This window comes from Pteropus alecto, unplaced genomic scaffold, assembly GCF_000325575.1.
Source record: "Pteropus alecto unplaced genomic scaffold, ASM32557v1 scaffold24, whole genome shotgun sequence".
NCBI lineage: Eukaryota > Metazoa > Chordata > Mammalia > Chiroptera > Pteropodidae > Pteropus > Pteropus alecto.
Window position 1 is genome coordinate 19,450,994 of NW_006439192.1, and position 17,455 is coordinate 19,468,448.

The window sequence follows — 17,455 nt, forward strand, 5'->3', positions numbered from 1 at the left end:
CAAGTTTCCTTGGCCGCGGCGGGAGGCGACTCTCCCTCCCGGGAGCGGGGCGCAGGCAGCCGGCGGACGGCGGGGTCCTGCTTATTTCCGCGGAGGCTGCCCGCAGAGAGGCGCCGCCGCCGGGCTCCGAGAAGGACCCGCTCCCCTCCTTCAGATCTGGAGGCGACGGCGTCTGTAAACATGCATACGCACACACTTGCACACGATAATTTTGTTGTAAAAGGAGGCCCGACTCCAGCGGACTTGCACCTCCCGACACACACAACACCTGGGGCGCAGAATCACACAGAGCAGGTCTGTGTCCATGGAGCCACCTCTCCGCATCTGCAAATCCAAAAGTGAAATTAAACCTCCACCAACCTCCTCCTCCTCCTCCTCCCTCTCTACCTCCTCCTCCTCCTCCTCCTTGCAGCCTCAGCAGCCCCAGTAGCAGCAGCAACAGCAGCAGAACCTGCTTCCCCTAAAATCAGATGATCCATAATAGCGCCGACCGTTCCTCCAAAAATCGGTATTAATATTTATGAACCCCAGCATTCTCCGTCTGGAAAACATCGTGTCAAACCATCAGGACACCCACACACATAACCCCTCCAGTCCTCATAAACATGCCCTCGAGAAAAACACACGCACAGTCACAACTATTATTTGAAAAATGTTACCTCTCAGTGTGCTTTTTCACGCTACCAATACACTTCCGCAAGGTTTAAGTGTTGCTAGGGTGTGTGAAATGGAAATGAAAGCCCGTCAGTTGAATAATCGCAGGAGCAAAACTAAAAGTTACTCCCCGGCTTGCCTGAGAACAGTCCAGATCGAAAGCAAAACAAGGAGAGGAAACTGCGAAGAGCCGAGGCTGGAAATCCCCCCACCCCCCGCCCTCCTCCCTCGCTCCCTCCCTCGCCTCCCCTCTCCGCCCTCCTCCCTCCGCCCTTCCTCCCCAGTGTTTGTTTCAAGCTTTTGCAACCGGGAGGTGGAGGCTGAGGGAGGGCGAGCGGCCCGGCCGAGAGGTGTGCGGAAGTTCGCCGCTGCTGTTCATTGGCAGGCAGCGCCGCTTTCATCATTTCTCGAAAAGTCAATTTCATTTTCACTTCCCCACGTCGCGGCAGCTGGAGCAACGAGCGGCTGCTCGTGAGTCTGTGGTTCGCACACCGGGGCGCTCACCCTCGCCGCGCGAACACTCGACGAGGGTGGGGGTAAGGCGTCCGGAGGTAACCCGGAGCATGCTTAGGTTCAGGTTAGAAGCTAGCGGCTGTAGGAGAGGAAAGGTGGTACCTTATTCTCCATCCTAAAGGTTACCTGAAGATTGGGAAGGAGGATGAAGGAGGGCTTGCGGGGAAGCAAAGGGGATCTTGTCATTCAGTTGGTGGGGCAGGTGTAACATGTTCAGAACTGCTGTTTTCAGAGTGAATGAAAATTCACTTAGTAACACTACTCACCTCTACTCAAGGAAATAAAAGGAACAATTAACTGACAAGACAGCATTACATAGATATTAATTCAAGAACTGGGTCAAGTGACTAGCGGGCATCCTAAATCTTATTCGAACCCTTATCAGTAGTTGAGGGTGTGACCATTTAAGGGGCTGCTGCCATCTCTGACACCACCTGGCACTCGGTTCTCCACCTAGGCGATAAGGAAGGCCTCCCCTAGTAATGTAACAGCAGCACACTCCAAGGCTGAGTTATTGCCTGTGCAGCAGAAGTTATCTTATTGCAGGATGAGATGGGCGAGGCTGTGACTTAATTTTACTTAAGATGTCTTGGTCGTGGCTGGTCCAGAAGAGAGGCTTTATTACTGTAGTACTTCCAGCCAGGTTCATATTTGGCCTCCTTAACTTACTAGCTGAGCATCCTTGGTCAAGTTGCTTAACCTAAGGGTCAGTTTCCAATGCTGTAAAATGGAGATGAATGAAAGAATGCAAGAATACAGGTACAACACCTGTCACCTTAAGTTATGTTAGCTCGAACTAATACAATTCACTTGGGACCTACTGGGTTTTGGTCCCTTACATTAAAATCATAGATTCTCATGTAATTATACCTACTTCTTCCCATTACTTTCGGTTTCATCAGGCTTCTTCCAAACTTTTCTATCCAGAGAAAGTCCCTTCCTGGAGACCATAGCTATTTCTATGTAAACATCACTCCAATACCCCTCTTTGTCACAGAAGTATTGAATTCTATGGACTGGAAAAGTAACCAAATATGCAGATGCAGTGAGGAGACGTGAGAGTTTAGGATTCCGTTTTGTGGTAGTCTCAGAAATAGATCTCACATGCCAGTTTCTTATCCCCTCTCATATAAACCTATCTGACACAGCCACTCACTATCTTATTTCGTATAGCAATGACCATTTCCGGCAATTAATCACTATATACAAACTCTGTAGGATAGTTGTCACTCTACCTACTATGGACCCAAGTTAAAAACATAATAATTCTTGATGTCTTCTTTCCCCCAACATACATAAGTCTTCACTAACGTCATCAATAGGTTCTGAGACTTTAAGTGAAACTATGTATAAAGAAAACAATTTTACTATAGGCTATTAATATGAACAAGAATTAAGTTCCTATAAACATTTCATCAACGTTATAATGAAACAATGCTGAACCAAACGACGTTATTCAAGGACCTGCTGTACATTCAGTCGATAGTATCCTACTGACTGGTGGGTGCTACTCCCAAACATCTCTGGATCTGACCCTTTTCCTCCCCATTGCATGTCCTTCATTCGGTTATTGCAGTAGCCTTTAACTGTGCTTCCCATTTCCGAACTCAGACCCCTCTAGGCTAGCAAGCCGCACCAAGTTAAATAGAAAATTAACTTCAGGCAAGGCTCAGTTCCAGTCCTAACTCCGCCCCTCAATAAAGTCCATATTATTTGACAAGACATATAAAGTGTGTCATAATCTGGCACCAAAATACTTTTCCAGCTGCATCGCCTGCTACTGTGCCCCTCAAGCCCTACACCCCTCCCTTGTCAAACCAGTTGCCATTCCTTTTTATAAAAAACAGAACCATCCTTTTGTTCATTGTTTTAGCCTTAGAATGGCAACCAGCACATAGGTACTCGAATACTTGTGAATTAATAATTACTAGCCCTTGGTTCTCATAACATATTTCAGACTTTATTTTTTAATATAGTCAACATTTATTGTACATAATGCAGAAAATACGGAAAAGTTGAAAGAAGAAAATCCACCGCCTGAAATCTCAACAGTCAGGAATAGACTTGTTAATATTTTTATATTTCTTTCTAGTAGTTTTTCTAGGGGGCCATATCCAGTCCTCATCTCCTTAGTCTTTCTGTATCATTTAGTAATGTCCATCATGCTGCCCATTTTCCATGACGCCTGTGTGACATCCCTCTGTCCTGTACTATTTCTCAGCTGGCTCCTCTTCTGCTACCAGCCCCCTAGATTACAGTGTTTCCAGACAGTCTATCCTCAACCCTCCTATTTTCTCATTCTATGGTCCTTCCCTTTGAATGCTCTCGCTCATGCCTAAAGCTTCAGATACCACTATTTGGTGATAATTCCAAAATCTGTAATTTCTGAGATCTGGATGCATTACCTCCTAGATGTTCCTCAGGTGCAATAAATTAAACATATCTAAAACTAAACTCATACATCTTCCCTACAGCCTTGTATTTGTCACTTCATTAACCAGCCAGGAAACTAGAGGTATCATCAACTCCAGTCTTCCCTGAGCCCCAGGAACACCCTGAGGCATGCATGGGTATTGTTTCCGATTTTCCAGGCCCCCAAATTCGTAAAGCATAGAATGAATTTCACTCTGTTCATCATTAACCAGCCAGGAAACTAGAGGTATCACCAACTCCAGTCTTCCCTGAGCCCCAGGAACACCCGGAGGCATGGGTATTGTTTCCGATTTTCCAGGCCCCTAAATTCGTAAAGCATAGAATGAATTTCACTCTGTTCTTAGGTCCTTGATGACATGTCACTGCAGACTAAAAATGTAAATATGACCCCCAAATCCACATGGTATTGATGTACATGAAATATTCAAGAAATATTTCTTAGTCCTTTGATGAGATGCATGTAGTTATAAATCTGTGAAAAAATTGATCAAAATAGCAAAATATAACCATTTTGAAAGTCTCTGGAAAAAGTAATCTTTGCCGTACCAAGGAAATCTGACCAAACACCTTGGTCTAACACAAAAACCATTGTTTGAGCAGCCTTGTATATGAAAGTAACGTGATCTCCTGAGTAAGGCATGTTTATTTTTCATCTGTGGAATGGAACATCCTAAAAGAAGATCTGCCTGGATGCATTTGGACTAATTTCTCTTCAAGGGAGTTGAGTAAGGACAGTGATTACCTGGACAATGTAGTGATTGATCTCTCCATGAATGGATCTCAACTCAGAAAGAAATTTAAAGATACATTCAAGGTTAACCCCTTTCGAATGGGTTTTTAATTTATTTTTCTAATAAATGAGAATAGCTTCAGTCAGTCAAGTAACAAACATCTCAGTACCTGAGAATTTTTCTCAGCTCTGGGAATACAGCAGTGAACAAAACAAATAACAATCTCTGTCTTCCCAAAAGCTTTCTTACAGTAAGAAATTGGCATGTTAATTGCCATTGTATCACCTCAGTAAGGGCACCCACATCACCTCCATCTTTAACCACAGCCTCTAGAATTGTACGTTAAAGTTAAGAATGTAGAATAGTCTTTGCAATGCAGAACTATAATCTCTGGCTTTGTCTTGGCCAACTGCTCTGGCAAATGTAAAACATTCATTTTCCATGATTTCATAACCCCCTGAATTATAGCACCACGGATGACATACAGACTAAAGTGTTATTTATAGCTACAATTAAATCAGTGGCCCCTCATCAGTCTGTCAGTCAATACCTGAATTTTCTCCACAGTATCACTGGTACTACTTCTGTCCTGTCCATTGAGTCTCTCCTCCATGGTGCTATAATTCAGGGGGTTATGAAATCATGGAAAATGAATGTTTTACATTTGCCAGAGCAGTTGGCCAAGACAAAGCCAGAGATTATAGTTCTGCATTGCAAAGACTATTCTTGTGAAGTCCACGTTGAATAAACATACAGCCAAGTAAGATTTTAGTTGGGACACTAGAACTAAGACATTGAAAAAGCCTTCAGGGGTCAAATATGTGATGACAGAAAGAAATGTAACTATGGGTGGTGAACACCCAATGTAATGTATACATATGCCTTACTGTTGAATTGTACACCTAAAACTTACTGAATTTCGTTAATCAATGTCACCATAATAAAAATAAAAATTAAAAAAAACACAAAAAATAAAATAATATACTTAGTCTATTTTTTAGTGATGTCTCGTTCATGCAGCCATTGGTATTTCAATTGTTCCCATTTTCCTGATCTGAACTTTTAGAAAACAAAGTCAGTATATTCAAAATGTTCACAATTAAATAGTACTATCTCAATAAAAGGCACAACGATTAATATAAAAAAAAGAAAAAGCCTTTAAAATTCAAAGATTATGGACATCAAGTTGGAGAACTTGACGAGTACCTCATGTGATGATTTCTTTCATTTTACTAGAAACTCTGAAATGAGGTTCATTTTTTGCAGTTATTCTCTGAAAATTACAAATTTAAATTGAGTAATATATTGCCCAATCTTTAGTAATAAATATTAATTTTGTCTTGTTCTTCTGATGAAGGAAAAAATATTCTTTAGAATGTTTTTTGCTATAATTTCTCTATTCCATCTCAAATGGCTTTAAAATATTCATTATTTCTCTAAAGTGATAAACCATAAAATAATGCTTTTACTTTTAAAGTCAGAAAAATTGTCTATAGCTTTGCCTTCAAGTTCTTTAGAATTACTATAATAGTTCAAGTATTAAAAATATTATAAACAAGAAATAAATCTCAAATTTCTAACATGAATTCAGCAAACCACGATTCATTGGATCTGAATACTTGAAGAATTTTTTGTTATATCTTTCACTACTTCCCTGTAAGCTCCTCACTCACAACGTATGAAGTTTAATGTTCAGTACGTTCTTTTTCCCCCAACTTCCTAGCATTTCGAACGATACACTTTTATTCTATTTGAAAATGTTTGGAAATGTGCCAATCAAAAAGACAGAAGAGTGCCATAAAACAAAAACTTGAGAGAGTATTTTTAAATTCTCTTGCTTCCTTGAAAAACTTTATTTCCACTAAACTCAAAATGTGAATGACAAGATATAGTCTTGGCACTGCCTCCTTAGTCTTTAATGCAACTTCTAGACATTTCGCACCTTCATTTATTAAGTGCTGCAATGCTCCCAACACTGAGAGCTGCTGTGAAGGCGGTCAGAACAAGACAAACCCCTGCTCTCATGGAGTTTACCTTCTAATGGAGGTGATGGCAGAGACAAACAAACAAGCAAACCAATAAAATAGCTGCAGATTTGTATTTGTGTTCTGAAGGAAATAAACAAGAGCCTTGATAGACAATACGGAGGGATCTAGCTGGTCACGGTTCCTCTGAGAAACTGACGTTTAAGGCAAGACTTGTAGAACAAGAGGTTACTGTATAAGTTTCCTACGGCTGCCCCAACAAAGTACACAGACTAGGTGGCTTAAATAACAAAAATTTACTAACTGACAGGTATAGACATGGAAGTTCAAAATCAAGGTGTCCACAGGTTTGGTTCCTATTGAGGGCTGGGAGGAAAGGATCTGCTCCATGCCTTCTAGCTTCTGGTGGTTTGCCAGCCATCTTGAACATGCTTTGGTTTGTTAGAAGCATCACCTCAATCTCTGCCTTCATCTTCACATAATGTTCTCCCTGGCTGTGAGACTGTGTCCAAATTTCCCCATTTTATAAGGACACTAGTCATATTGGATTAGGGGCCCATTCTCTTCCATTATGATCTCATCTTAACTAATTACATCTGCAAAGACCTATTTCTATGTAAGATCACATTCTGAGGTGCTGAGGGGTTAAGACTTTAATATATGAATGGGGGAGGGGTACACAATTCAATCCATAACAGGTCCTAATTGTGCAATTAAAGCCCCTAGGCAGAAGAAAGAGGCCTAAGAAGCAAAAGGGTCTGGCATATTCTAGGAACCAAAGGAGAGTGAGTGTGACTTCAGTGTTGTGAATAAGGACGAGAAGGACATGAACAGAGGCCAAGTGGGCAGAGGTCAGATCAAGGATGTTGAATTTTATTCTAAGATCAATGGGAAGATTTTTGAAGGGTTCTGTGATTTTAAAAGGTCACATTATAAATTTCCCAGTTGTCTCTTCAACATCAATGAAATGCATAAATTCTTTAATTTATGGGTTTCTTAAAGGACTTTGCAACTTTTTTCATTGCCCTCTTAGATCCTTATATGATGAATTTGCTGAGGAAACACTGCATTTATGATATTCTGAAACAGTTTAGTCTATATCTCATTTTTGAGTTACTAAGTTAAAATACTTATTTTCCTTTAATTTTCTCTCTGATATTCATCTCCACAAATGAAGCAGTTTTTCTTCATTCTTTTTATTCTTACCCCAGAACAAAATTCCCTTAAAAAAAAATGATCATTGTGGATTCCAGGCACACATGTTTCCTCAGACTGTTGTGAGTGAACAGTGATGATTTTTAGAGATTGTGTCACCACAAAATCAATATTCATTCCAAAATTTAATGGTTTCAAGTGTATTGCACTTTTTTGATTTCTAAAAATTTTCAGGTTTTTTTCCATCAGAAACTCTTATGTAATAGTTTTCAAAAAACTGAATTTTTTTTAGCAGAACAATGAGCATAAATAAAACTTTGTGATTCACCTTGAATGTTTTGTAATTTGAAAGCAAATATTGGTTTAAACAACCCATCACATATTCTTTCTACCTCAAGCTGTAGATCCTGGGTTTTGGCACCACTCCTCTCTTGACAATATAAAAAGTTCTGCTTTTTTCTGTTTTACATATTGAGGTTCTAATTAAGATTTCATTTATGGAAAAGTTTCTGTTACTTAAAAAAAAATCAAAACCACAAAAAGTGGCTGTTAGTTGTCCTTCATTTTCAGATAATTGAAGATAAGAAAGAAAACACAACCAACCATGAGTGAAAAACTGCAAGGCTGAAGGAGAGAAAGAAATGGGACACCAAGCAACAGGAGGCTGTGAGTGTCGATATAGTTGGTAAGTTCACGTTAAGTAGCCAGGAAGAGAAGAGCCAGCTACGTTAGAGGTACCAATATTAGAGGCACATTATCATGTGAGTTCCTCAAATTGTCTCCATTTTTCTTTGTTTTGTTTTGTTTCGTTTTTGCTTATCTTGATGAGAACTTTCTATCTTTTCAGTGATGCAGAACCAAGAGACTCACAATGTTCGCAGCTGATGGAATGCTTTTCAAAACTTTTGGACAAACCTTTTTCATTCATTGAGAAATCAGAGGAACACTGTCCCTAACCCTGTCATCTTTCACAATGCTTATAAACATTTTACCAAAGATGCAATGTTTCCTTTTGTTGGTATTTTTGCTTATGACGAACTTAAGATAAGTATGACATTAGGAAATACTTACACTGCATTGAGAGTAAAAGAAAAATACAGTTTTATATGTACAGTATGACCACTCCAAAGATGTTCTATGAATAAGACCAAAGGGAACTACATCAAAACATTAATAGTGGTTGTCTTCGAGTAATGGAACAATGAATGATTTATTTTCCTATTGAAAAATTAACATTTTAATACAGATTTTACTTTTATTAATATAAAAATTTAAATAATACTTCATAGGTGATTTCAGGAAATTATTTCTTGATATGCTTATAATTTTTATATAAATTACTTGTAAGTTTTAGCTAGCTTCTTTTCCATAGTACTTCAAAAAAGAAAGCACTGATTAATACATCTTATACCTCACACTGCATTCTTTTACGAATTTTTAAATCTATGGCTCTTTAAGTTATATAGAAGATAATTTTTGTCCTACAAATGCTATATAGTTTCTCCTAGTCTTTTATTTTATCAAAATATTCATTTTTAGAATGCATTTGTGTTTTTATCTTAGCAGTTCAAATATTGACTCTTCAAAGGAACATATAAGAACAAATTAAATGTGTCAAGATCAATAGCTATTAATAACTGATACGTCCCATGATCATTACTAATATTTAAACAATCTTTGCTTTGATTCACATCATGTTTTAAATATGCTATTTGAAGAAGATTAAGAATTAAGAAAACTCTATAATGACGAAATAATCTTTTCTAATTGTAAATTTTCATTTTACTTATACGCAAATTTCAGTTACTATATTTTTAGCAATCAAATTTAAATTCTTAGATATCAAAGAATGAGAATTCTAAGGAAAATAATAAACTTTTATGTCAAATTTGTTCTTTCTGCCTTTCTTCTTTCTGGCACTTTCATATTTAGTCATTGTATTTCCTATTTTGTTTGCTCAATTTCCACACACAACCAGATTAGCGGAAGAAGAGCGAAAACATCTCATTTGAGGGCAGTAAAGAAAAGGATCTCTCTCTCTCTCTCTCTCTCTCTCTCTCTCTCTCACACACACACACACACACACACACACACACACACACACACACACATGTCGATGCTCATTTGGAATCCAGAACATTTTTTCCCACAGAATTAATAAGAAACTATAATAGTATAAGTATATCGTTTACCTTCATTTTGTGGTAAAGTAAAAGTTTGTGAGCTAGTCTAGGAATACACCATTTTATAACATTATACACATGGGAAATTTTCATTCTGAAATCTAAACAGCTGTTTTCAAGAGAAACTATGAGAGCACACTGGGTTGTGTGGGTCTGGAATGCCTGCCCTCTGCAGGGCTGTGCTCAGCAATTTGGAGGAGACACAGAAGAAAGAGGCCTAGTTCTTGATTTCAAGACATTTGAAGTCTACATTGGGAGAAGGATCCACAATGAAAAGATGATTATTTCAAGACAGAAATGGTATGTGGCCCCACATCCAGGTAACATTTTAATACATTTATTTATCTGTTCATTCAGCATCTGTTTCTTGACTTTATAGTAATTATCTCTTTTATATTTTAAATGATATTTTCTTGACTTTATAGTAATTATCTCTTTTATATTTTAAATGATATTTTCTAATGTAAATAATATAGTAGGATATTAGAGCACTACAGATACAAGTATTTGTAGTGACAAAATCGGAAAGAACTTAAATGTCTTTCAGAACTGAATGGTTGAATAAACTGTGGTTGATCCATTCTATGAGTTGTTATGTACCAGCAGAAAAGAACAAATTAAGACTATCTGCTGATCTGGAAAGGGGATTAGGACATATTATAACGAATGAAAGGCAAGATAAAAAGAAATTTTCATAGTGTGATCTTTTTGCAAAGACAACAGTGACCCCCCCCCAAAAAATGTTTGAATTTAAAAAGATAAAGGTATATACAGAAAGCGGGTAATATTGGTCCCTTGAGGACAGGTGGGTTACTAACTTATTTATTTATTTTTGTATTGAAGAAAAATGATAATTTTGAAACAAAATGAAAATTTAGAAATATAGAACATATTAAAGAAAATTAAAATCACTGTGATATCTGATTTCTATTTTGTTAAGTAGTATTTATGTGCACCCATGTGAATTGCTCTGGATAATTAATTATAAATAGATTATTCTTGACTGTCCACTGTGTTTATGTTACTTTAGGAGCCTTCTGGCAAGAGTGCTTTAACCCAAAGCCACCTGATGGATCCATGACGGAAACATTTTTAAGCAGGCAGGCATTTCAGTTCCTTATGGGGGCTGCCTACTTTCCCTGTGGGAAAGGCCCATTTAGCCCTTTATGTGTATCTCCGCTATCCAAATGGTAAGGAAGAGTTTCCTAAAATGTAAAATTATGAGAATAAAGGACTGTTGCTCTCATGCCGGCATGAGCCCAGCTCTCAGTAAGAGTTCTCTGCTTTATACTGATGAATTCTCCTGCATCATCCTAAAGAACCAACAAGGCTTCTTTCCAGGACGGCTGGATGTACTCAAAGGAAGGAAGCTGGGTGGAGTCCAGCCCACTGAAGGCACTTTAACAAAGTGCTGTGTACATTTCTGCTCAACATTTCTTGTAAGTTCATGACACTAGTTCAGTGGTCTCAGGAAAGGTGGGTACCTTAGTCCAGTTTTCTCTGTACTTCTTGTGAAGAAATATTCACTAGGAAATAGATGTTCATTATGTCAGCATGACACTTTCATCAGTCAAGCACAAAAGTAAACAATTCAGATAGTAAATAATGAAGCACAGTAAGGACTACCCAAGGAAAGGCTCAGCAGGCTTCACACAGGGAGTGGGATGTGAGCTCTACTTTAACGAATAGGTTAAAAATAAATAGAGCAATTTAAAATAGATTTGTAAGTGTACACACACACACACACACACACACACACACACACACACAGCCAGCTTTAAAAAGCCTTGACAGAAGCTCTCAGACTATAAAATGTCCTGTCATCCCACAGAGAACACCCATCTAACAAACTCTAGTTCTATAGTCCAAGCCAGTTCTGTGTTTAGGCCAAAGGGATTTTGTTGAATTACACATTAAATATATTGGTAGAGTTAGAAAAATAGTTTTTTCAGTTAAAAATTGGGGATGGGGGTTGGGGGTAAGCTCATACATCCAACATGTGGAAGAAATATGTGCATTTAATAAGATCTCTAAGGCCGCTCTTCAGCCTCTAAAACTATAGATTGCAAACTATTTCCTTGTGATACTTTAGCTGATTCTTTAGGAATGAAAGAGAAAAGTTATAGAATCACCAGATCAGTGCCTGCAGATGTGAATTCCTTGGACCATCTAAGGATTCTCTATGGACCGGCCAATGTGATGATGGTGGTGGACCTATTCATGGTCACATGCAGGACGTACAGAAGAGTAGCCTCAAGTTATCTGTTAACTTAGCATTCCACTCACAAGTTACTTTAATTACACGGCTATAGATGATGCAAAACATCTGGTGAAAACTAAAGAAAATGTCTCATGTCCAGATGTTTAGCTTGTGGTCATGTAGGCAGAACACCTGTGCACTAAATTTGTATTTTATCCAGATGTTTGGTGGTGTGTGCCTATAACCCTTTTGCTATACAGCTTATTTCTTCCTGTTAGTATAAAGCCCAAATTAGATTAAAACTTAGTTTATCTCCAAGTTTAGGCTTTAACTAAACAAAAATAAAGGGATTATAAGAATCCATATATGGCAAGTTATGTTTTCTGCTATAAAAATATGAGAGGCTCTGTTTTTAGAATGGCAGAGTAAAGACATACCCACCCAACCACCTTCTCTCAAAATTCACCAAGAAACATTAAGGAGAACAGTTAACAGAAGTGCATTTCTGTCATTAGGAAACGAAGAGGTACCTGTACCTACAATGTATGGAGAAAAAAAAAAATTGGAAAGAGGACCGAGAAAGCCTGAGCAGAGAGAAGGGAGGTCAAACTTTAGCGTCTATAAAGGGAATTGGATGGATATCTATGAGAAGCAAGATTTGCCACACAGAACCCAGAAAAGGCACAGGGATAGTAAAAACTGGGCAGAAAGCAGCAGAATTAAATTAAAAGTCTATTTAATTTAGTAAAGCAGTTGGTTTCCTCCAGTTCTCCACCCCCATCTAACTTGCTCCCTGGCAATTTGTTGACTTTTCCTCTTCCTCCAGATACTGAGTTCCTTCTAAAACAAGATTGAGGGAGTCTGTATGCTGAATAGTCCCTTTTTACTGCTCAAATCCAGAACACCAATATCCAGAGACAACTGTCAGAGAGGAGATAAGAGGATGCTACCCCAGAGAAAATACTTGCAGTGATATCTGGAAGGCCTCAGTGAAAACACCAACTGGTCCCCTAATTTGGCTCAGTGAAGACCACCGGTGTATAAGCCCAACACATGTATACAGAGCTTCTGGTCAAGTCAGCTTTTTGGTGCTTTACTCTTAAGAGTTAACACCCAAGGGTTAAGAGATACTCTAACATAACCATGATGAAAGCAAACAGAATAAAGAACTCTAGGGAAACAAAGGTGACGCAGAAAAAAAAAAAAAAAAAACATTTTAATGTCATTAAAGATTTGAGAAAAGATACTAACTGCATGTGTGAAATAAAAACAATATATAAAAAGGAACAATTAGAGAACATAAAAGGCTCCTGAAAATTAAAAACATGACTAAGTTTTTATAGAATAATTAGAAGATAAAGTCAAGTAAATCTCACATAAAGTATAATAAAGAAATGAACAATAGAAAAAAATAAGAAAAATGGATGCTCAATCCAAGTGATTCAATATCTAGTAGAAATTCTAGAAAATGAGAATTGAAATAACAGTGGACAGGAAGTTAGTAAAGACATAAGAAAATTTTGAGGAATATGGTTTTCCAAATTTAAAAAGCACTCCAATGTCTAGCACAACCTGTAAATAAAGATATGATGCGAAGATCTCTATCAGGACTAGCATCGCAATTAACTAACAAGACAGTTCAGCCGTGAAAGAGGAACAAGGACTGGACTTGACCTCCTGCAGTAAAAAACTAGAGAAGTGGACAAAACATGAAACAACTGTTCTCAGGCATTGAGCAACTTGCAGCACAAACTGTGATCCTCGAGGAAAGAGAAACAAATGACATGAGCCCTACGACCACCTGCGTTTTCTGTTGGTGGCAGTTTCCATACTTAGGTTGCAGTAATAGGGGAACCCAAATAGAAACAAGAAAGGGAGTGAAGAAAGGAAGATCAGAGATCAGAGAGGCTGAGGCAGCTGAGAGTTGTAGGCAAAGTTCTCAAAAAGAGGTAGTTATACAGAAAAAGAGTTTCAAAAGTTTGTGCGGTCCTCTTTAGTGTTTGCTGAGCCCTGGACCAGGCATGTGGAAACTAGTACTCCAAAATGCTGGAAGAGAATGACTGGGGCCTAGTAAGCTAAATATTCCCAGAGCTCACATAGACTTTGGAATTGATCAAGTTCCCATTAGCCAAAGTGAAGAGGCCCTCCTGATCATCCAACACACTGGTAGAGCTGAACAATCCTTAGAGTGAAAGCTATTTTCTATAAGTCTTAGTAAAGCTTAGAAACAGGTTTTAAAAGAATCAAGCTGATATGCAGTAAAACTGCTTACTTAAACAAAGCCCAAAACTCATTAAAGACAAAAAAAAAATTTTAGACATTCAACAACATAAAATACACAATGTCTAAAATCCAATAAAAAATTACTAACATGCCAAGAAGAAAATATGACCCATAATCAAGAAGAAAAAAAAACGATCAAGAGGAAAGGACACAAATAAAAGCCACAGATGATGGGATCAGTAGAGAAGGATGTTTTGGAAAAGATATTATAAATGTGAAAACCTATTTAGAGGAAGATATGAACCTAATGAGGAAATAAATGGAAGACGTCGAAAAGAACCAAATGAAATTTCTAAGATAAAAAATACACCAGCTGGAAGGAGTTTCACTGGATGAAACCAGACTCAGATCTTGGTTTCTAAATACACTTTCCAATAAAAGAAACCAGGGCTCCTTGAAGAACTGATGGATTCCAGACCTGGAATAGAGAATATACAGAACAATCCTGGTGCCAGAAAGTAAGGAAGTCCTCTAAAAGCAAAATGAAGGAGGTATGGCAAAGGGATATAGGAGCCAACTGAAAGACCTATGCTGAAACAATTTGAACAAAAAAAAATAAAAAGTATTGGATTATAACTCAAAGTATAAATGAGTCTATATTGATATAAATCGATGACAAGAGAGAAGAGAGTGAGAGGGAGAAGAGAGAGAAATAACCCATATAGAATTTTATGTATGTATTCCTCCCTCAAGGAGGAATAACTCCCATCTCTTAAGTATGGGATGCACATGATGTCTTCTTCCAAAGAGGAGAGCATGGAAATGGGAGGGCAAGTAACTACAATGGAGAAACCTGACATATACTACCTCAGACAGGTGATCAAAGTTAACATCATCAGTGATAAATCATGTTAACAGCATGTACCCTTATTATGAGGTGATGAGAATGACACTTTACCTCTGTGGACTTCCTCCCAAAAACCCATAGCTTCAATGTAGTAGACAGAATAATGGCTCCCAAAATGTCCACATTCTAAACCCAAGAACCTGTGAATATATTACTTTATAACAAAATGAACTTTGCAGATAGAATTAAGAATACAGATTTTGAGATGGGGAGATTATCCTAGTTTATCTGGGTGGATCCAACCTAATCACAAGAGTCCTTAAAAGTGGAGACCCTTTACTGGCTCTGTAGAGAGAAGGAGAGAGAGGAAGAAAGAGAGGGAGAGAGAGAAAGAGAGAGGGAAAGGGAGAGGTAAAGAGAGTGTGTGAGAGAGAGAGAGAGAGAGAGAGAGAGGAGGGGGGGGGGGGGAGGGAGAAAGAGAGGGAGAGAGAAGAGATGATGGAAAAAGGGTCAGAGAGAGTTGCTGGGTTTGTAGATGAAGGAAGAGGCCACCAGCCAGGGAATTGTAAATGGCCTCTAGAAGCTGGAAAAGGCAAGGAAACAGAATCTCTCCAGTGCTTCCAGACACCTTGCTGACACCCTGATTCTGGCCCAATGAGACTCATGCCAGACTTCTGGCCTACAGAGTTGTAAGTAATAAATTTGTGTTGTTTAAGCCATTAAATTTATTAAATTTAATGCCATTAATTAAATTTAAGCCATTAAAATTTGTTACTGTATAAATAAAAAACTAAAACATTCAGTCTAACCATGAGAAAAACATCAGACAAACCTAAACAGAGGGGCATTCCACAAAACACCTCCTCAAAGCTGTTAAGGTCATCGAAAACACAGAAAGTCCGAGAAACTGTCACAGTCTGGAGGAGCCTAAGGAGACATGATAACTGCATGTGATGTGATATCCTACATGCGAAAAAGGACATTAGGTAGAAACTAAGGAAATCTGAATAGAGTATGGGCTTTAGTTAGTAGTAATGCATTGACGTCGATTCATCAGTTGCAACGAATGTACTATGGTAATGTAAACTGTTAGCAGAAGAAACTAGGTGAGGTATATACAGGAGTTCTCTGTACTGTCTTTGCAACTTCTCTGTAAATCTAAGATTCTTCTAAAATAAAAGTTTAGTTTTAGAAATTCATTTAACAGGATTAGCAGCAGATTATATGAAAAAGGCCAGGGAATACAAAGTTATTGCAATACAATCTATCCGAAATGAAGCACAAAGATAAAAAGAGACTGAAAGAAAAAATAAAGAGAGACAGCAACCTTTGGGACATGCAAAGCAATCTGAAAAAAAATATGTATATATTTATCCGAAGTCCCAGAAAGAGAGGAGAGGGGAGGCCAGAAAAAAAATGTTTGAAGAAATAATGACCAAAGATTTTCGAAGTTTAATGAAACCCACAGATTTGTAAGAAGCTCCACAAACCTTAAGCAGGAAAATCAAACAATAAAAACACACTAAGACATATCATAACCAAATTTCTGAAAATACATGATAAAAGAAAAATCTTAAAAGCAGCCCGAGAAGAAAAAGATATTATATATATAGGAACAAAAATAAAGATGACAGCAGAGTTCTCTTCAGAATTTTGCAAGCCCAGAAGGAAGTGGGATAATACTAGTTAAAAATCAGGTGAATTAATTCAGTTTTAAAAGTCCTGTACAGAGTCTATGGCCATACCACCCTGAACAAGCCCAATCCTGTCTGATCTCCGAAGCTAAGCAGGGTCGGGCCTGGTTAGTACTTGGATGGGAGACCACCTAGGAAGTCCAGGTGCTGTAGGCGTAAAAAATAAGGGATTGTAAACTGACAAGGTCCTTGCAATCTGTGAGGTCAACCAAGGGTTGCCTCGCCTAAAAATAAATAAATAAAAATAAAAAATAAACTTGTATATAGATAGATAGATGGATAGATAGATAGATAGATAGATAGATAGATAGATAGATAGATAGATAGATAGATATCCTATACAGGACATAAAACATAGAACTCAGTTAACGAGATAAAATTTGCATACTGAAACAATTAGAAAATAAACCTAGGGCAATGTATCAACTTGCATGTTATACAAGGCAAGTCGTGCTACCAATTCCCTCAATTAACCTTTCAACAAAGACAGAGTCCACTGTTTAGTGAGTTGAATGGTGTCCCCCTGAAGGTATCCCATATCCTAACATCCAGAACCTGTGAATGTGACCTTACTGGGTCTTGGCAGACATAATTAAGTTAAGGGTCTGGAAGTGAAATCCTTCTGGATTATCCTGGTGGGCCCTGAATGCAAAGACAAGTGTCCTTGTAAGAGACAGAAAAGGAGACACACCCACAAAGGAGAAGGCGATGTGAAGAGGAGAATGCAGTGATGGTGCTGTAAGCCAAGGAACGTTAGGGCCACCAGAAACTGGAAGAGACAAGGAGGGATTCTCCCCTAGAGCCTTCAAATTCCAAGAACTATGTTCATATTTACGC

The 17,455-nt window shown here is 38.2% G+C and overlaps 1 protein-coding gene, 1 long non-coding RNA gene and 1 pseudogene across 4 annotated transcripts in view; 2 read left to right on the forward strand and 1 right to left on the reverse strand.

Annotated features, from left to right (window-relative positions):
* The window catches only part of IRF2 (interferon regulatory factor 2), a 75,860-nt gene extending 75,003 nt beyond the window's left edge, over positions 1–857 (reverse strand). Inside the window, exon 1 of one of the 3 annotated variants that reach the window (XM_006916369.3) lies at positions 660–857. The gene's annotated coding sequence lies outside the window, so the exon portion shown is untranslated. Of the gene's footprint in view, positions 1–192; positions 213–268; positions 325–659 lie in introns of those variants that run through there. The other 2 variants (XM_025049908.1, XM_025049907.1) reach the window with 2 other exon arrangements.
* Positions 858–1,104: 247 nt separating this feature from the next.
* LOC112483336 lies at positions 1,105–8,428 on the forward strand. Its single transcript, XR_003047604.1, has 3 exons — positions 1,105–1,190; positions 8,042–8,156; positions 8,319–8,428. It is a non-coding gene; the product is annotated as an uncharacterized LOC112483336 (long non-coding RNA).
* Positions 8,429–16,655: 8,227 nt separating this feature from the next.
* LOC112483489 lies at positions 16,656–16,774 on the forward strand (annotated as a pseudogene).
* Positions 16,775–17,455: the final 681 nt, after the last annotated feature.